Below are 21,768 nucleotides of genomic sequence, written 5' to 3'. Positions count from 1 at the left end.
GGCAATGTATCTTATGGCCTTGCTAAGCCTTGTCTCCCCAGGAACTAAGATTGCTGAGAACTTGCCTCGTGTCAAGATGAAGAAAAGACCTCCATTTGGGTATTAAGTGCTGTGTTTAAACTTGATGTAACTCTGGGGTAGATTCAATTGTGATCCAGGGGTGGGGAACTTTTGACCTTTTTGTGTTCTATGGTTGAGCAAATGAATGTATTTTACTTATGTTTGGAAACTAATCTCCATTTGAGAAGAGGGGCTTTGTGGTGGACTTAATTAAGGTATAGCCTAGGGGTGGAGAAGTATTTAGAACAGAGACTTTGTAATTGATTGAATGATTGGAAGGTCCTGGGATGGGGTAGTACTTGGAGATTTTTTAATCATACTTAGTAAATACTGTATTTTGAATGATGTCATGTTTCGATCTTCTCTGTTCTGGGTTTGTTACTGAATAAAATAGAGAGCACCTATGCTGCTATTTTGAACCTGGGAAGTTGCCTTCTTTTGGCCTTACATTACAGCTACTAACTCCACCTTCACCTGTCTCACATTCAAAATGTGGTCCTTCTTTTTACCAAAGAAAACTGCATACCTCCAGAAGTGATTTCAGTCCATCCCATCTCCTCCAGCAGCTTTTATTCTCTATCATGCCCCCCCTCACTTATTTTCAATCTCTCTCTGCCTACAAACATACATATCTCCCCCATCCTTTAAAAACCTTCATTTGATCCATGCATCTTTTTTAACTGGTCCCATCTCTATTCTGGCTTTTGTAGCTCAACTCCTTGAGAAGGCCACCTACAACAGGTGTGTTTCTCCTCTCACTTTTCCTTGACAGTCTCTTCTCTCTAAACTGTCTATTCCTTCCTGGTTATGCTCCCACTTATCTGACCACTCACTCCTCCTCCATCTCCTCTGCTGATTCATCATCCAGGTTCACCTGTTTACCTTTGGTGTCCCAATGGGCACTGTTCTGAGACCTCTTCTTCCTATATACCATTTTGCTTAGTGAGCTCCTCAGTTGCCATGAATGAAATTCTCTCTGTGCTGATGATTTTCAAATCTACTTATCCAATGCTAATCTCTCTGCTCACCTCCAGTCTTGCATCTGATATATCCTGAGGACATCTTCAACTCAACATGTCCTAAACTGAAATTATCATCATTCCCCTGTTCCACTTTTCATTCCACTGTTGCATTCTATTACTTCTACTGCCATCAAGGACAATACTATCTTTCCAGGCCCCCTTGACTTCTCATTATCTCTTACCTCTCAGATCCATTCTGCTGCCAAAACCTTCAATTTCCCCTTTGTAGCTTTCTCTTGAATATGTGCTCTTTTCTCCTCTGATACTGCTGCCATTCTCATGTAAGCCCTCATCTCCTCTTGCCTGAACTATTATAGTACCTGGCTGGTTGGTCTGCCTGTGCAAAGTCTCTCACTGCTCAGCCCTTAGTCATTTTCCTAAAGCACAAATATGACCATGTCACTCCTCTGTCCCCTACTCATACATTAGTGGTTCCCTATCATCTCTAGGATCAAGTACCAAATCATATGCTTTTTGTTCAAAGCCCTTCATAACCTAGACCCCTCCTAGACTAGACTTTTCTAGTCTCCTCACACCTTAATCCCTGAAACAGTCTTTGATGTAGTAATATTGGCCTCCTTGATCTTCCTCAAACAAGATACTCCATCTGTCATGTTCTCTGACTCTCCCCCATGCCTGGAATGCTCTCCCTCCTCATCTCAACCACCTGGCTTCCCTGGCCTTCTTTAAATGAGTTAAAATTCCACACAGGAAGTCTTTCCCAATCCCATAATTTTAATGGATTCCCTTTTCGTTATTACACATTTATCCCCTTTACAAGTTTGATTTTTCTGATTGTTTACATGTTGTCTCCTCAATAATACTGGGAGCTTCTTGAGGGCAGGGATTATCTTTTGGCTTTCTTTGTATGCCTAACTCTCAGCACTGAGTTTGGCACACAGTGGATGCTTAATACATGTTTACTGACTGACTGCTACTGACTGCCTGACTAATTAGAATGAGAAAACAGAAATGGTTAAATCTTCATGACAAAATCATGGTGACAAAATTTTACTTTCCTTACATTTTATTCCTTCGATTTTCCCCCACATTTTTTAGTAGTTGAACATGATAAAGTAGTGCAACCTCTGGATGCAGTGACTGCTGGAACACATTTTCTGGATTCATCCCTGGTTATGAGAAAAAATAAGGAAGACAGAATAAAATAGTTCCTACCGTGATGGAAGGAAAGTTAAAGATAAACATATTATAGAAAAACGCATAAATTTAAGATCTACAATGAAGAACAAAAAAGCATTTCAGAAGATGAAGCTGTGGTGAGAACACAACATGTTTGTCTATAGACCTCTCTGTAGGGAAGTACAGAAACAAGATTGCTCTTCAAGTATGATGTGTATGCGGGTTCAGGTGTTCTCTTCATATGTGACTATGTCATGTCTTTGAGTATTTGAAACTGGTAATCTACTGCTACTCCTGTTTCTTTGTGAAGGTAGACACCAATTCTATGCAACAAAAGCACCTCTGGAAACGTCTCCTCACAGATTTGAGGTCAATGTATGGATTCCATAAGTAGGAACACCCTGTTTTTCCATCAGATAAACCCATGGAATATTTCAATGCCTGTGAAGTCAAAAATGCCAACAAATGCTAAAAATGACCTTAACACACCATAAATAAGGATGAAAATACCTGTGAGCATCTGAAAAAGATGGATTTCCTTTTTGTACTTTTCTTGGCTTTCTAGTTAGCCATAAGAAACACCTGAAATTCAAGGAGAAAAAGGTTTGTTTTCGTGCACATTCAAGCATAATAAAAGGGAACTATGTATCAACAGCACATCTGAGAGCCTGACCAGCCCTAAGTAAGGAAAACAAGATATGGAATCCCATGTGTAACTGTGCCTCTGTGTATGTATATGATGTGTGAATACGTATATATTTGTATATATACATTTATATGTGTGTGAATATGTGTATGTGTAAATATATGTGGACATGGATGGGTGTGTTTGTGTACTAATGCATGAATGTGTGCATGAATTCGTATGTGTGTGAATGAGCATGTATGTGTTTTGTGAATGTGTAAGTGCATAACTGTGTGTGTGTGTGTGTTCTGTGGGTGTGTATGTGTGCTGTGTATGAATATGTGTGTGTATGATTGTAGATGTATATTGTAGATGCATATATATGTGTGTGACTGTGAACAGCAAATATAATTTGCCTCATCAATAGAAGATTTATCTTCTACTTAAAAGGAAATTCTTAAATATCTGCCCAGTTTTTTTTTCTATTTTAAACCTAGTGGTCATTTTTTCTGCACATGACCACAAGGGCTTCCTGGACGTTCCCCTAGAACTTGGAAAACTTGTGGGATCATACCTTTAAAATGGGAAAGGACCTTGGAAATCATCTTGTCTACTTTCCTCTTTACTCCTGATGAGGAAATTGAGCCCTAGAGAGGTTAAATGACTTGACTAATGTTACATTCATAGTGAGAAGTGGAAGAGCTAGGGTTTGGACCTGGATCAGTCCTCATAATTCTCATCCAATATTATGTCCTCTATTTTAATGGCTCATATGAAAACAACACAGACACAAGAATAATTTTCTATGACTAAAAAGATTCTACAACAAAAAGCAAAATTGACATGATTACACAGGTACTAAATAGTCAAAATCAAGTTGGGAGAAAATGGTTTTAATCAGTGGAATTTTGTAATCAATGTACAAGAGATCTTACCGAAATAATGAAAAAATGCTCCTTTTATTGCTTTTCCCTTGTATGTTCTCTCCTTTTTTATCATTTCTTACATCTATGAGTAAGAATAGTTCAGTGAATAAAACACTAAAAATATCCTAATGGTATTTGCAAAATAGAGCTACCACCTGGAGCTGGCTTTCTCCTCCAAAATAAGGTGGCTGGATTCTATGACCTTCCTCCCAGTACTAACCATCCATGATCTATATTGTCAAGACAAATCTTGACCCCTCCCCCTCTCTCCAGAGAGAGAGCATAAAACAAATAAATCTGGATTTGAGCAATCCAAACACTAATAATGGTCAGCAAAAAATCAAGTAGCCTAACCCCAACTTAATGGTGTCATCAGAATGATGCTCAGCATAAGCAACTTAAGAAATGCCAGTCAGGGAGATGAATCACGTGCTCAGGCTGATCCTTATTCACCAGTATTCACTCTTGTAGGCCCCAGCCTCATAAGTCTAGGCTCAGTAGCTGACTAATTAATCCCTTAGGGAGAATTGAGTGGATTCACAACACCAAGGTAAATGAGGACACCCAGAATAGAATCAAAGTTTCACTAAATACTTTATGTAAAGGTTGTTTTCTCTCTAATAACTGGCATAGAAGCCTGGTCCATTTTATATACCAATAATTATATATCATAAATGGCATTCACCTAAAATCTGCTAAATAAAAGTATTCTTTCAGAGATCCAGGCTTCAAAAGCAGCTAGCTGGCCTATCTATCAAAATCTATCAAAAATAGGTTTTAACCTTAATGTGCCTCCAATAATTCTATATAGAACAAAATCAGTAAGAACAAAAATAAAATGAAGAAACTTACCACTCTCACTAGTCAAGGACTCTTCTATATGTTCTGGTATTGTGCTCAGTGTCAATTCCCTAGAATAGCAAAGGTAAAGAACTGCACTATACATAAAGCATATATGAGAAAGGAAACTATGGAACATGTATAAGAGTAAAAAAGAGATGTTTTAATACATCTTGTATTTGTAAAATAATTTACAGATGTCAAAGTAATTTTTCAAATACTACATCATGTGATCTAAACAACAAACCCATAAAGTAGTTATGGAAGGCATTATTATGTCCATTTGACAAGTAAGGAAATAGACACGGAGAAGTTAAAATGTGGAGGCAAGATATGAAATCAGGGAAACTAATATTCACAGAGGTCAAAGGCCATGACAACTAGGATTAGAAGCCGTGTCTTTTGACTTCTACAACAGTGATCTCCCCAGACCATGCTGATTTTGAGGACCTCTTACAGGAAGCAGAATCAGATGGATGAGAGTCACAAAAAGAGTAAACAGGACCATCCATTTGTAAAGAGTAAGAAAAAGAGTTGGCAAGTGTAAGGAAAGATATAATGAAGCCCCATTGGTAATACACGGTAAACAGAGTTCTCACCTTTTGAATAAAGATCGGTTTCTTTTCTGCATTCACCTCCTGAAGGGTTTTCCTTAAGAAAATAACATATTAACAAACATCAGAATTATAATTGTCCCTTAAGTGGTAGTTAAATAACCAAATGTATTACATCATAGCTTTGCTCGGTATGAAATGTCTTCTTTTAAACTCATTTTACATTGTCAATGTGAATCTCAGTATGTTTTTTCACATCCCTTAAGTTCAGAACAACTTTCTCATAACTTGAAAAATCATGGAAGTGCTTCCTTGGCCACTGCTGCCCCATTTTTATTGATCTTCACATTTATTTCAGTTTATAATAGCGGCAAAATCATTTATGTAGAGACTGCATGACTGAAATAAGAATAAAGTTACCCTAATTGCTTCATTTTAGGAGGAATTTAGGCCTTAAAAAAGAATGAAGCTCTATACAAGAGAAGTTTAAATATCAGGTACGATTTCTGGTCTTATATTCTTAGTCTCACTGCAATCATGTTGATGCAGTAGATGAAATACTACTGGGCCTGAAATCACAAAGACCTGAGTTCAAATCCAGCCTCAAACACTTACTAGTTGTGTGCCTCCAGACAAGTCACTTGCCTCTGTTTCCTCAATTTCCTCAACTGTAAAATAGGGACAATAAAAGTTACCTATCTCACAGGATTGTTGTAGCAAATGAAATAATATTTTAAAACTATAGCACATAGTAGGTGCCACATAAATACTTTTTCCTTTACAAGGGTGTTTTAATTCAATCTTCCATTATAAATGTCCCAAGACTAAGTCTATCTCATTTGATTTTGCAAAATCATGTCAAAATAGGATCACTTAAACCTCCCAAACAAACCTTTTTAGATTATTTGTGGAAATTTTCATGACATTACCTTGAACAACTGGAAAATAACTGAATTTTCATAAAACCAAGCCTGAGAAGTGGTAGTTCCTGTCCCCAACTGTAGCTCTCTACTGTGAAGGTGAGGTTGATGACTTTGTTCTGCCCCACTTAAATCTAATTCACACACAAGTCAAAACTTCAGCCCTGTGATGTCACTCCTAGAAGGATGAATAACAACTCTCTCCACTACAACACATAGCTGCTTTCCATTCCTACTTTCTCTTTTGAAGAGTATGAGGACAGGAATTGTGCCTTCATGACTCTTCTCTCCACAATAAGAAGTGTAATGTTTTGAATGTGGTGTTTTACAGAAAGAACCAAAGTCAGATTTTTCTTCCTGCTAGAAATAGAATCCTCATGGCCATTTCAGGATTTAGGCATTAAGCTACTGAGTCGGCGGCAGGACATTACATCCAACCCAATTTACAAGCCTCTGGGACCAAGATATATAAGAGAACTAGAACTGACACATGGGATTCCATCAACAATCTACAGCATAAAAAATAAATAAAAGATTGTAATCTCTTTGAGGGAAGGGAGTGTCTTTCTTTTTTTTTCTTTTTGTGTATCCCCAGGGCTTAGCATAGTGCCTGGCACTTAGTAGGCATTTAATAAATGTTTATTCTTATTTAAAAAAAAAAAAACAATCTACAGCATAAAAACGTGAATGTTCCCTGGTTTGAAAAATCCAATGTGGTAACAAAACCTATCCAAAAAATAAACCATCAGAACAAACACCTGCCTTATATTTCCCCGGGGAATCAAGGGATTGTACTCTGGGATCACCAACACTGACCAGATTATAGAAATAGGTAGAGGCCTTCTAAGAAAGCTGGTTTGTAGGCTTCCAATGAATGCTTGCTAATTATTATTAGCTATGAGACCTTGAACAAGTCACTTAAACTGTCTACATCTGTCTGCTCCAGCTTCCTCATCTATAAAATGGGGATGATGATAGTACCTATCTCCTCCAAGGTTGTGGTGAGAATGAAATGAGGTAGTATTTGTAAAACTCTGAGTACGGTGTCTGGTCCATAGTAGGCACTATATAAATGCTAACTATCATCATCAAAATCATTATATGGATAAAGAAATTGGCACAATTGCTCACCATCTCTTTTAGTTTAAATACTGTTTGTTTCAGTTTTGTATAGCATTTACCCTGATCCAAGCATATCCCCTCAACCTCCTAAATGGCCTTTGTGCACTGCTTCCCCCTTTTTGAATATAAATTTCGTAATGGCAAGGACTGTCCTTTTGTATTCATTTCTACATTCCTTAGCACAGCTTTTTTTTTCCCCCAATGGGAATTCCCCAGTGAGGAAACTCCTTTATCCAACGCATATAGGCAAGTATCCTGCAATTTAGACACTTTCAGAGTCCAGTATGGCACTGAGAGTAGAAGGGATATATATACCTAGGTTTACATAGTATATGTCAGAGGCCAGATTGTACCTTTCTCTGAATCTACTATTTAACAATGATTCTTTGTATTACAAAAAAAAAAAACTACCTCTCAAAATTAATTATTGGCCTAAATTGTAGTAGACTCCTCTAACTCTCTCAGCCAAAGTCCCACAAATTTCTCTTTCTTAGGGATCAATAAAGGAGGTGCTCTGGCCTAGCTTTGTGGGCTGGGCCTGAAGGGAACTGATGAGTGTAGCCACTAGGATAACTTACTCACTCTCTGTTCCTTCAAGTCTGGTACTTGGCTTTCCCACCTTTTGGTTCCCATTCTCAGACCCAAGAAAAAGTCTAGCACATTTGTCCCTGGGGAACTCTGGTGACCCTGACCCCTTTATCCCTTTTCTTGCCTTGGTTTCAAAGGGCATCTCATTGGTCAGAGCTTCAGGTATAACAGGAAACACTGTATTTCAGAGGTTTGTAAGAACAGGATCCCAGATCCACTTCTACCTTATGACCATGGTAACTATGCATCAACCCTGAAGGGCAGTCTTAGTTCTGATGAGTAAACATCAGGGTTAAAGCAAGTAGAAAAAAATTATCCAGAAGAATGCACTCTCTTCTCAAAGGTCTGTAATCTGGTGATGAAGGGAAAGCTAGGTGTGTATCCTGACACTGTACCTCCAGGCATCTCTTTCTAACAAGAAACCAGAAGTCATTATGACACCACAGAGCATCAGTTAACCATGGCCCAGAGTGATACCCCCAGCCAGTGTATGATGAACTCAGAAATGGTCTTGGGTACTTTACTGTTGGCAGAGGAAAAGCCCTCAATCATAAACATATTGGTCCTTTCAGCAAAGGGCTTTGTCTATTAGCAAGCATTAAACTCTTGACCCTTTAGCCCCAAGCTTACTTCCAGTCCCTCTTGAGGGGATATCTGCAATCCAATTATTGATACATAGAATTATTAAAGGGATCTATGAAGGTTGTATATGTCTACTAACTGGAAAAATTAGTGTATGTATGTGTTTAAAATGACATAATACACCTTACAGGACAGTTACGTAGATCAAAAGAGATAATAAAAGTGAAAACATTTGGGAAAATATCTCATCTAGACAAAAGTCCCTCTACACTGAACTTTCAAGTTTTATACCTAACTCTGGACCCCTCTTTTCTTTTTCTTTTTTTTTTTTTAATGCTTTATTAACTTCTGATTTACATCATTCGTTTCTGCCAGATTTTGAGTTACAAATTTTCTTCCTGTTTTTCCCCTACCCACTGCCCCAAAACAGCAGTCCCACAGGATATCCCCTCTTCCAATCTGCTCTCTTCCACATTTTCTCCCATACCCCTTTCGACTTTTCCAGTGGATCTGTATGCCTCAGTGCCTGTATATCTTATTTCCCAATTACATGTAAGATGGTATTAATAATAGTATAAATAAACATATATATGTAAATATATACATGCACACACACATATATACATATATATATATATTTGAATATTTGATTTTAAAACTTTCAATTCCAGATTCATTCCCTTCCTTCCTTGTCACCCACCCTTACTGGGAACATATGCAGTTCAGTACAGGTTGTACATGTGTGGCTAATGCAAAACAATAACATAGTAGATATATTGGAAAAGACTGACTATATTTCCCTCCCTCCTATCCCACCTCCCACTTGTTCTATTCTCTACTTTGATCCCATCTATTTTCAAAATTGAGTGCTTCCAACTTCCCTCCCCCGCAGCCTGCCCTCCCTTCTATCATCCCACCTCTCATCCCCTTCCCGCCCTATTCTCCTGGTGGGTGAGATACCCTATTTAGTGTGTATTTCACTCCCTCCTCAAACCAAATTCAATGGGAATAAGGTTGACCCATTCCCTTTTGCCTTCCTATTCTTCCCCTCCATTGTAACCATTTTCCCTTGCCTCTTCTGTATGAGATAGTTTGCCCCAATCTGTCTCTCCCCATCTTCTCTCATTATATTCCTCTCTCACCTCTTAATTTCACCTTTTCAGTATCATTCCTTCCTGTTAAATTGGTCTTGTGCCCTCTATCTATGTATACCTGTAAACATATATACACACATTCACATATGTATTCATATGCCCATATACCCTCATATATAGACAAATATATATATTTCTAATCCCTTCAACTACTGAGAAAAGTTTCATAAGTTACAATTATTGTTTTTCCATGTAGGAATGTTAATAGTTCAACTTTGATAAGTTCCTTATGAATCCTTTTCCCTGTTTACCTTCTCATGCTTCTCTTGCTTCTTGTATGTCAAATTTTCTATTCAACTCTGGTTTTTTCAGCAAGAATGCTTGAAAGTCCTCTATTCCACTGAATGACCATATTTTCCCCTGAAACATGATACTCAGTTTTGCTGGGTAGGTGACTCTTGGTTTTAATCCCAGCTCCTTTGTCCTCCGAATATCATATTCCAAGCCCTTTGATCCCTCAGTGTAGAAGCTACCAGATCCTGGGTTATCCTGATTGTGTTTCCACAATATTCAAATTGTTTCTTCCTGGCTGCTTGCAATATTCTCTCCTTAATCTGGGAATTCTGGAACCTGGCTATAATATTCCTAGGAGTTTTCTTTTGGGGATCTTTTTCAGGAGGTGATCAGTGGATTCTTTCAACCTCTATTTTGCCATCTGGTTCTAAAATATCAGGGCAGTTTTCTTTGAGAACTTCCTGGAGGATGATGTCAAGGTTCTTTTTATGATCATGGCTTTCAGGCAGTCCAATAATTTTTAAATTATCTCTCCTGGATCTATTTTCCAGGTCAGTGGTTTTTCCCATGAGATATTTCACATTGCCTTCTATCCTTTCATTTATTTGGATCTGTTTAACAGGATCTTGATTTCTCATAAAGTCATTAGCTTCCATTTGCTCCAATCTAATTCTGAAGCAATGATTCTCTTCATTGAGCTTTTGAGATTCTTTTTCCATCTGGCAAATTCGGCTTTTTAAGGCATTCTTCTCCTCATTGCCTTTTTGGACCTCCTTTGCCATTGGAGTCAGTCTGTTTTTTAAGGTATTATTTTCCTCAGTCAGTATGTTGACTCTCATTTCATAATTTTCTTGCATTGTTCTCATTTCTCTTCCCAATTTTTCCTCCACTTCTCTTATTTGGTTTTCAACATCTTTCTTAAGGTCCTCTATGGCTTGTAACCAGCTTGTATTTTCCTTTGAAGCTTTTGGTGCGGGAGTTCTGACTTCACTGTTTTCCTCCTGTTCCTTGCTTTGATCCTTTTTGTCCCCAAAATAGGAGTGTATTGTTGGAATCTTCTGTCTGCTTTGTTTACCTTGCCTGCTCATTTTGCCACTCAATTACTTGACTTTTGGGCTTTTTGCCACAGTAGTACTCTGCCACCAGACAGGGGAGCTTTCGTCCCAAACACTGGGGTTTTCTCAGCTGCCGGAGGTATTAGATGGGTGCCTTCTCTGAGGTCTCCACATGCTCTGGCAAGCTGGACACACATCCCAGAACCTCCACCCTAGACTGCAATCCAGATCCAAGCAGGTTAAAGCAAGAGCGATTACCCCTCAGACTGGTGCTTGGTCCCCCTACACTCTGCAGGCCAAGAGCTGAAGCTGCCATGTGGCGCTGGCTGGCTGTGCCAGCATCTCAGTGGCTTTTCGCCCTAGGGGTAAAAGCCACACACTCCCACTTACTGGTCCCAAAGTCCAGACTGTACTGACCTCTCACTTTGTCCTTCGTGTCTATGTGTTGATAAATCCGGAAACGGCCACAGCTGCTGCTGATCTGGAGTCCCTCTGGCCAGTGGCTGGTCAGGCCTGCCCTGGGGCTAAAGTTTCTGCAGGGCTGGGCTCAGCTCCCAGAGCGATGTGCTGGATTCCTGCTGGCCTGTGGGCTGTCCTCAGCAGGAGGTTAGCTTCTCTGTGTCATTTTGTGGGTTCTGCAGCTCCAAAGTGTGTTTAGAGTCCCCTTTTTACATGGATTGGGGAGGGTGGAAGCTGGAGCTGCGGGAAGGTTGTGCTTCTACTCCACCATCTTGGCTCTGCCCCCTCCCCCTCTTCTTTTCTTGCTTGTACTATTTTACCAACTGGACATCAATTCTTATTTCCTCCAAATAGAGTACAAGCTCTTTTGAGGCAGGGATTATATTTTATTCATCTCTGCATTCCTTTCAGCTCCTAATCAAATACCATACATACATAATTTCTCAATAAGATCTGTATTAAATTAATTATTAATAGTTCTATTAAGAACATATAAGGAAACAAAGGTTTTCTGCTGGCTAAAAATCCAATATCAAGGCAATCAATCTTTGCTATTGACAAATACACATAATAAAGGCAAGAATGCTATTTACCTTTTCTTCTGGATCAAATACATCTTCAAGCCAAGTCAAAGAGGATCTTGAGAAAGCTTCACCCTACAGTTATCCATAATAGAAGGTTTTTGTCTTGTCCCCAAACATAGGAGCTTAAAAAGAAAAGACTTAATTTTAGCCTAGGGGAAGTCTGCTTGGCTTTTTTATTGGTGGGTGTAGTGACTATGGAAAAGAGTTGTCTATCAGTCCTTATCATTTCAGGTTTTAGTAATCAGGGGGTATCTGTTTCTCCCTCTCTCTCTCTCTCTCTACACACACACACACACACACACACATAATTCAATGCATATATAATATTATACACATATACATACATTATGCATATATATATATGCAGGCATGTATGTTTATCACTAGTTCTATAGAGACAGATATGCATATGCACATACATGTGTAGAATAAAGAGTAATTGGACCTAAGATAGTTTGCATGGCCCTGAAAAGAAAAGCTCATTATCAGAGAATAACTTGCAACAGATATTGCACATGGTATATTGTTAACGTATTTTTGTTCAATGGGAAGATCTTTCCCATCTATTAATAGACCCATGTGACCTCCTTACATCACATGGAAGCCTAAGTCGCTCATGTCATTTGAGTCATATGAGCCTGGGTCATGAGGGTTGTGATGCCCTCTGACCCTGAAGAAGTGTATATCTACTCTGAGGTTAGCATTTTGCTTTAAGGCTCACTATTGGGAAGATTGTTCATGTGATGTAGCCAGATGAAACTCTGGATAGCTGTTAAGGAGTTTCCTGGCTTTGAAAACCCAGATATTGGTGCTTCTCTCTCTGGTAACTATGTATGTATATAATGGTCAGACTGTTGGATCTGTCTGTTGATCTATGATGTATGTATTATTTGGTCAGACAGAGGCCCTGTCTTTTGGTCTTTATGCTATTATTTCTGCTTGTAATTTGTTGTTTGTAATTTGTAATTTCTGTTGGTATTTTCTCTGAAGTTCGGGGTGCTGACTTTTTCCCCTAAACTAAGTAAATGATATATATGTTTGATTAAAGCTTTGACCACTTTTGAGTTGCTTTCCTTTAGAAAAGCAGATCAAAGAACCTGTGCTAGTAGCCCTCCTGTGTGCTGATGTTATTGGTCTTATACCCCCAGAGCAGTTGCAAGTAACATTGTTGTTACACATGGCTATCTACCCAGCAGTTACAACCAAAAATAACCAGAAAACCTCAGCCAATAGAGACACCAAGAACCCAACCATGCAAAGTGTTAGAGAGATTACATACCTAACCATAAGATAGAACTACCCCAACTCAGGGGTGTTGGAAAGGCCAGAAACAGTCCAGCAATTGATATCTCCAGAAGACATTTGTGGTCCCTCACAATTGGTGGTGCCAGTTGCTCTAAGATGTGTGTCTTCTGACCACATATGTTCCCCATTCCTCATGTGTTATTAGTATTTATATTTATTCTACCCACTGAAGGTACATGTGTTTGCTGGAGAGTGTGTTCCTGGTTTATAGGGTGAATGTTCTATTTTCTTACTATGCTTTTCATTAAAATACCTTTGTTTTGAGCTAATCATGTCCCTTGAATGACTAAAGAAAAAGAATATACATCAGTAGGCCCTCATAAGCCATTGCTTTGAGTATATATGAATCCATACAAAGTACCTTGAGCCTGAGCCAGCTATTCTGATGACTCCACAAATGAGAGGGGTATACCGCAGGTATGACAATACTTGTAAATATTTAATAGAGGCTTTCTTGTCTAATTTGTTGTAGAGCTACAGAGGTCATAGCATCATAGATTTAGAACTGAAAGTTACCTTGGGAGTCATTTAATCCAAGCTGCTCACTTCATAAATTAAGCCTGTGTGGTACAGGTTTCTTCTGACAGCCAGATTCAGCGAGGATACAGCAGCAGATGGAGAGGAAGCAAACACATATGAAAGTCACCTTTGTTGGTATGTTTCCTCAAACGCTATTACTGTGACTGGATAACCAACACTTATGTTAAGCCTTTTGTAGTGCTCTTTTATCTTATTTATATTTCCTTTGCCTTAATGGGCTACCTGCCACCAGGGAAGGGTCTTAGTAACATCACAGCTGAGTGACCAGTCTAATACACCTGCTTGTCTTGTCACTGACTTGTCTCTCTTCTCCTATACCATAGTAGTTGGTATGGGCTGACCATCAGAATCTTCAGAATCAGAATACATGCTTGTATGTCTCCACCTGGGTGGGTAGCCACATCAAGTTGGCTATTAGTATGTTTGAGCTATGTCCCCTAACAGTCTCTGCAGCCGTTTTGGGCAGGAAAGCAGTCACCTCAAAGTTCAGTTCTTCTGCCCTATAATTTGCAGTTTCCTTCAATGGATGCTTCACTTTCTTTGCCTATACTTGAGTGAGAATGTCTTTGTACATCTGATGGACAGCCTCTTTTTCTCAACCTTTTCCTAGCCAAGTATCCATAAGTTTCCTCCATCTTCTCATTAGAAAAGCCAACTAATACCACTCCCACCCCCACCTCACATTCTCTGAAGCTATATTGTAAACAGGAAAGTTGTCCAGGCTCTCAATAACTTTGTATGATTAGTCTTCCAACAGTCAGTTAACTTTTAAGTCCCTGGACAGATGAAAGCAATGTTTTCCTTGTTTTCTTTGGACATATGAACATGATAGTATCCACTATAAAAGTTCAAGGATCAAAACCACTGGCTACCTAACAGACAACCCAAAGCATCTCAAACCCATGGAATAGTGTACCAGGCCACTTGAGTTCTTTAATTTAAAGTTCAGTAAGCCACACATAGCTGTCTTTACATTTTTCTTAGGCACCACCACTATAGAAGATACATAAAGGCTGATGAATTCTGTGATGATGCCATTAGCCAGCATTCCTTTCAGATGGTTTCTGAGATCTTCCATCATAGAGGAATCCTCCTTTATCTTTCCCTGAATTGTCTGGAGTTGGTGAGCTTGATTTTGTGGGTTGTACCTTGAACACATTCCATATCTCATTCTGCCACTTTTGTTTTCTCACTAAGTTTTTCCTGGGCTCAATTAATTAATTAAATTAATTCATTAATTAAATTAGTGAATTAATTAAGCTCCCACTAAGGAATTACAGCCTGTATCTATATCAGCCTTGGCACATGTTGCTCCCCAAAAAGGAGGAGCTCAATATGTTTTTTTCTTTCTTACGGCACAATAAAGACAAAATTAGCACAAGAATCTTCTTATCCCCAGCTCCCAAACATCTGAGTGTTTTTTAGCACCGTGTTTCCACAGCACACAGTAAAGTGCCTGGCCCATAGTAAGTGCTTAATAAATCTTTTTTCATTGAAGGATTTAAGTTTGGATACACATTCCAGGTAATATTTGACCATGTTGTTGTTAATCTTTCATCCTCAAAGAACACCATGACATCAGGAAGGTGATGCCACAACTTGCAAATGACTTGGATTTGAGTGAGGAAGGGTTTTGCAAAGTCATCAGCCTCACTTTCTCTTCCAGAGTTATCTGGGTCCAGTGACTGGATATAAGTCAGAAAACTGGAGATGACCCAGGATGCAATGGTAGACCTTGAGTCCGTCTAAGTTCTCACTTTGACTGAGGCAATGCCCATTCAGTGGGTATGGCTGAGAAAAAAAAATCCCCAGAATTTCATTTCCCAAGATATTTAGAGATGATAGGATATCATTAATTAGGAGGAATTTCCTGGACTACATTTCCCAGAAGGTTCTATATCTGACTACACAAAGTAGTGGGGTCATCAAGCAAGGGCTTTGACAAGTAGAGAATATTTTGTAGAACTCAAGTTTTTAAAAGCAGAGTTACTAAATTGAGCCACATGAGTGAGCAGAATGGAGAGGCAAGCTGTGCGCTATTGTTTGAGTGTGGGGAATAAACAATTTGTATACATATGCTTAGTAACATTACCAAAAATATTCAAAACAAAAATTATACAATAAAAGAAAACATGTGTATATATGTACACATATATTCACACATATGCATACATACATATATGCATATGTGTATATGTGTATGAATCTATATATGTTCATTGGAACACCATAGTCACCAAAAAAGTGTGGTTTCCTTCATGTCCCTTCAGAAAACTGAAGCTGGTTTTTTGAATCAAAATATAAGTACTTCATATTTATCTGTATTGAATTAAATCTTGTTAGATTCCATACAGTGCTAGCCTGTCAAGATATTTTGGGATCCTAAATGCCATTCAGCTTCATGTCATGTGCAGACTGGATGAGCATTCCAACTGTGTCTTTATCAAAGTCATGGATACAAAGGTTAAATAGCACAGGCCCAACTCAGATCCTTGGGACACTGCATTAGAGGCTACTCTTTTAAGTCTAGCCATTCAGCCATTTAAGGGTGGCTAGCTGGTGCCCAAAAGGGACAAAGTACTACACTTGAAGTCAGGAAGACTCATCTTCTTGAGTTCAAATCAGGACTCAGACACTTACAAGCTATGTGACCCTGGACAAGTCACTTAACCCTGTTTGCCTCAGTTTCCTCATCTGTAAAATAAGCTAGAGAAGGCAACAACAAACCACTCCAGTATCTTTCCCAAGAAAATCCAAATGAAGAGTTGGACAAGACTGAACAGCAACAATAATTCAACCATTTAATCTACCATCTAGGTTACATCTCTCTATCTTTTTCAAAATAGCTAGAATTCATGGAATAATGAGTGAAAAAGATGATATCTAGGCAAGGCTTTATATCAGCAACAAAAGTCATCTGTTGAATAAAGAACTGAAATGAACTGACCTGTTTTCCCCCTGAAGTGACTGATTTCCCAACTTACAAACAAACAAAACCAATGATAAATAGCATGTAAGCACTGAACCAAGAATGGGACATATGACACTAAACAGAAGGCATCTACTCAAAAGACAGACCTCACAATTAATACATTTGTAGAGGAGACAATTGGTTATTTTATCTGATGGGAACAATTTGCAGAACAACTTCATTAGAAAGAAAGCCTAAGCAGATAAATCAACTGACAAGTCACATTTTCTGTTCGTACTCTTTTGAAATAGAAAGATAGGTGAGGACATCATTAATAATGGCATTTTGGGGTGGCTAGGTGCCACAGTGAATAGAGCACTGGTCAGGAGGACCTGAGTTCAAATCCAGCCTCAGACACAATGCTTACTAGCCATGTGACCTTGGGCAAGTCAACCCCAATTGCCCTGCCTTCCCCCCTCCAAAAAAAAAATAATAATAGCATCTCATTAACTCTGAATTCCCAGAGCCAATAATTCATATTGTTGTTTTTGTTGAATTATGATTGACTCTTCCCCCTTTGGGGTTTTCTTGGCAGAGATACTGGAGTGCTTTACCATTTCTTCTTGGAGCTCATTTTATAGATGAGGAAACTGAGGCAAGCAGGCTTAAGTGACTTGCCCAGGGTCACATAGCTAATAAGTGTCTGAGGCCAGATTTAAACTCAGGAAGATTAGTTTTCCTGGCACTCTAACTACTGCACCACCAAGCTACCTCCAATAATTCATACCAGATCCCAAGTTTTCTATGAAATAAAAAACTGGACTGCGTGAGTAGGTGGGGGTAGGCATGTAAAGTAGGCATGTGATCCTACCGTGTTTCCCTGATAATAAGACCTATCCCAAAAATAAGCCCTCCCCTTACTGTGTAAGATTCCTCTAAAATAAGCCCTCCCCCGAAAATAAGCCCTATTGAGATTGCTACTGTAGTGAAGGTGATCCCCTGCACTACACGCTACATTACGGTACCCTCTGTATGCACCGTCCCCCCCCACCCCCTGTGAAACGCATGCCGCGCTCCAAGTTGCATCCAATCAGAGCTGCAGCAGTGAGCGCGTCATCCTGTTCTTCCCCAGTGATTTGCTTATTGAATAAAGGTACATTTTTTTGTTCACATTTACCTGTTTATTAAAATTGCTGTCAATGTTCATTAAAATAAGCCCTCCCCTGAAAATAAGCCTTCTGGTGTTTTTCTGTCCAAAGAAATTAATAAGACAGTGTCATTATTGGGGAAACACGGTAAGAGAGACATTATCTCTGGACTTCTCTTTGCTAAATGGAGAATAATAGTAATAATAATAGTAGTGGCACTAATACTAACAATTGTTCTGGGGAACATGCTTCACATCCAAAGAAAATGTCAGTTTGGGGTCTATCATATTTGTATACCCCAGAATATGGCCTTCACCTCACTCTAGAAGGAGTGGAATTCTTGGGTAAAAGTGTAATATTTAGTCTCTCTATAGGAATTCCTACTCTGATTAGAAAGACTCTTTAAGCAATTCATCAGGAGTAAGCATCTTCTATGTAAGGGCAAAAATACTTTGGAGGAAGTAGGATTAGTGCTACCCAGATTCTTCCCTAAGTAATAGATTAACCCATATTTCAAAAGATAAAATGGGGTTAGCTAGCATCTGTGGAAGCTGCTGCCATGTACTTGTTATGAAGAGGTGGGATTAATGCTAAGGAGATATGATTAGAGGGAATGGGGACTCCCTCTCCTGCAGAATGGCCCTCACCTGCAGGCTGGTTACATTTAGCCAAAATCAAGCAAAGTTAAAACATGGGGATCACTTCAGAATGACTACTTTAATTACTGATTTTACACAATAACCCCACTGTGATGCTAACCATACCTATGGTGCAGCACCACAATTGGAACTATATCATTCCTTTATCCTCAACTGCCTCATCACAGTCTCTGCTGCTTATGCAAAATCAATTTGAGTAAATATTAGTGGCTATAAGCTAGAGGACTTAAACTTACAACAGGAAACAAGTATAATGTGGCCACAGTGTTACTAAAATCATAATCCTATGATATTTTTTTTCAATATTTCCTTCAATGCCATAAAAGCTACACAAATTTAGTTAAGTAGTCAAAACCTCATATATCCCTTAAGGAGACAAACCTTAGCAGTCTCTATGGGTAAACAAAGTCAAATTACAGATTAAACCACATAAAGGGCTCACTGAGTATTAATTTGAGAAAGGAGATTTACACACTACCAAAGTTACCATGAAAATTCAGTAAACATAAACACCATGGAACAAAAACAGCCAAAACAATACAACAATGAAAACATCAATACTAAATAACATCAAATCTCCTTGTAGCCTGGTAACCTCTTCCCAATGCCCATTAATCAGCACATTTCATCTTGAGTCCTAGATGTCCCATATAGTTGTCTGGTCCCTAGAAATATCTCTTCTTGGATATTCCAAAATGGGCCCCCTCCCCATCTCTGAAGGAGGCTCCTCCTAGAAGATCTGCCTCCCTGGTTCCAAGTTGGTCACAGAGATTTCTAGATAATTATGTTAAAATCTGCCAGTAACAAGACTCAATACAATTTAGTACAACCTCCTAAATTTGCTTTTCCAATAACTAGTTCATATGATGAGAACTCAAATGCATGCAAATACCCCCCCACACACACACACTCACACACAATACCCACAAACAATATCTCTTTATGGATATAATCCTATTAATAGTAGTTATAAAAACAATAAATTAGAAACCCAAAATTCACCTGAAATTTCAGAGAATTTCAGTTTTTACATACCAGTTGCTCTTTTTACCTTTACCTAAAACCTTGTATTTGATATAGATAATGTCATCCATAGGTTAAAGGAAGAGAGCCTGCTTTGAAAAATGAGCCCTCCTGATCCTTAATATTATCCAACAGAGACTTTGAAATCAGAGAAAGGGACATTATTTAAAATTCTTTACAATTATTAATGCAATTTTGCATGTAAAAACCTTAATCCAATTTTGATAACTTATTACTAAAGCATACTCAAGGCCTGTATATTCCATTAGAAACATTTGGAAGACATAAGTGCATATGTGTGCCTGTGTGTTTGTGTGTGTGTATGTGTGTAGGTATAGGTGCATATGTATATGTATGTATTTCTCATATCATCTTAAAGAAATGAGGTACTTTAAAGGACCTAATCTTATAAACAAATATATAATTATTAACAAAAGATGGTAAGCCTAAGAACTCATTTACCTGTTGCATAAAATGGAATTGACCACAAATACAGATTAAGAATAGTAAGATCTTACATACCTGTGCCCTAGTCTAGTCAGATGTTTTAGTTTTAATATATTTAGTATTGCAACAACAAAAACTTCCACAGTTCACCTGCTGTGATTATACAAATTCGTTATGAAGGGAAAAAGGATGTACATGGTCATAATAATATCAAGACTGTTCCTTCAAGGGCACAAATTAATCTGACTCAAGTCACAACAGGGGAAAACTTCCCTTAGCGCTGTTTGATTCCAGGCAAGCCAATCATGAAGCAGAGGTTCACATCATACACAGGGAATTATAGCTGGGCTCAGAATTTGCCAGGTGGGAAAATATCCTGTTCAGCAAGGAAACAGCACAATGGGAACCTGTATCAAGAGGATCCTACCTCTGTTTATCCAGTCATCTCTTAAATCTTTTCCAGGGACAGACAGCCACCTGTACCAGTTCTCAGACTACACTACCTTTAGGCAGCATGTGGCACTTTCCTCAAGTGGTTAACTATTGGCTTCACAGCAATTCAGACAATTGTACCAGAAATTAAATTCAGTACAATGTCATCATTGTAAAATTAAGAGATTTTACCTCAAATAGCAAAATTTCACCAATCACAGCTTAGAGCAAGGTTATTTTTTCTCATGTTTCAACAACAGTATATGCTGTTTCAATAGTATATATATATGTTGTTTCAAAAGTATCTATGTTTCAGTTACAGTGTAATAGTTTCAATAACAATACACAGGGACATTTAATTTATCCTTAATTTATAAATGAATAATAATCATATTTTGGAGTTTCACACATGCCTCGAATACATGATAGTTGACTCAAAACCCCAGAATATATTATTTACTACAATTATTCTAACAGGAGAATACATCTTGCTTAAATAGGGACCACATTATGATTTAGGTTCAGGACAAACTTAAATTAAATAAAATCTGGATTTATAATTACTAATGGTAATCACTCAAAAAGCTCAATTTTCCCAAGGGTCATTATTTGCCAGCACCTCAAGTTTTAGACCCCAGTTTTTCAGTTAGCTCCCATTCAAAAATATTCATTATTGCACTCTCACTTCTCTATAACCTTTTTTTTTTGTACTTTTAAAATCACCTAGAGCCAAATCAATTCCTATGTGTTCTTAACCTAGGCCCTCCTGGATACTTTAAGAAAGTGAATAAAGTGCACTTTCCCCAGAGCTTTTCAGTTTTAACCACGTGAAGCCCTTGGGTGTGGGGGAAGGGGCTCCACATGGCAGTCTCACATTCCCATTCCCCTCCTTTCAAGCAAAAGAGTTTCTAAGGTTGAGATGTGCCCTTTGAACAAGGGCAGTGTTAGTGTGCTATTCAAATAATTTTCATGCTGCAAATTTACTAAGAATTTCCATTTTGTAAACATAACTTGATAAAATACTGTCTATATGAAATTGCTAACAGACATTTCTCTAAAAATTTCTCAAATCCTTCTTATCTCAATGGACTCAAACCTTTCTTAAACCTCTTTCCAAAACTCCAAACCCTTTACTATCAAATCCTCCATTCACATTGTCATTCATCCAGGCCCAGTGGCAAGCTATATATCAGGATGACTGAAGATATGCACCCCCTTAAAAAAAGAAATCTAGCCCACAAACCCCAAGATATTTTTTGAAGTTTCAGTGATCAAAATGTATATACCTTTGGAGAGAGTACCTAAAGGTAAGGATGGGCAGAGAAAGGAAGAAGTAGGAGGAGAGGAGAAGAGAGGAGGGGAGAGGAGAGGAGAGGAGAGGAGAGCATATGAGATGTACTCCTTGTATATAGCTTGCCACTGGGCCTGGGAAGGAAGG

The sequence above is a fragment of the Petaurus breviceps genome, unplaced genomic scaffold (genome assembly GCF_028583685.1).
Source record: "Petaurus breviceps papuanus isolate PSGF00001 unplaced genomic scaffold, PetGlider_PUasm1.0 90574, whole genome shotgun sequence".
Lineage (NCBI taxonomy): Eukaryota > Metazoa > Chordata > Mammalia > Diprotodontia > Petauridae > Petaurus > Petaurus breviceps.
Note: the sequence above shows the minus strand (reverse complement) of the source record.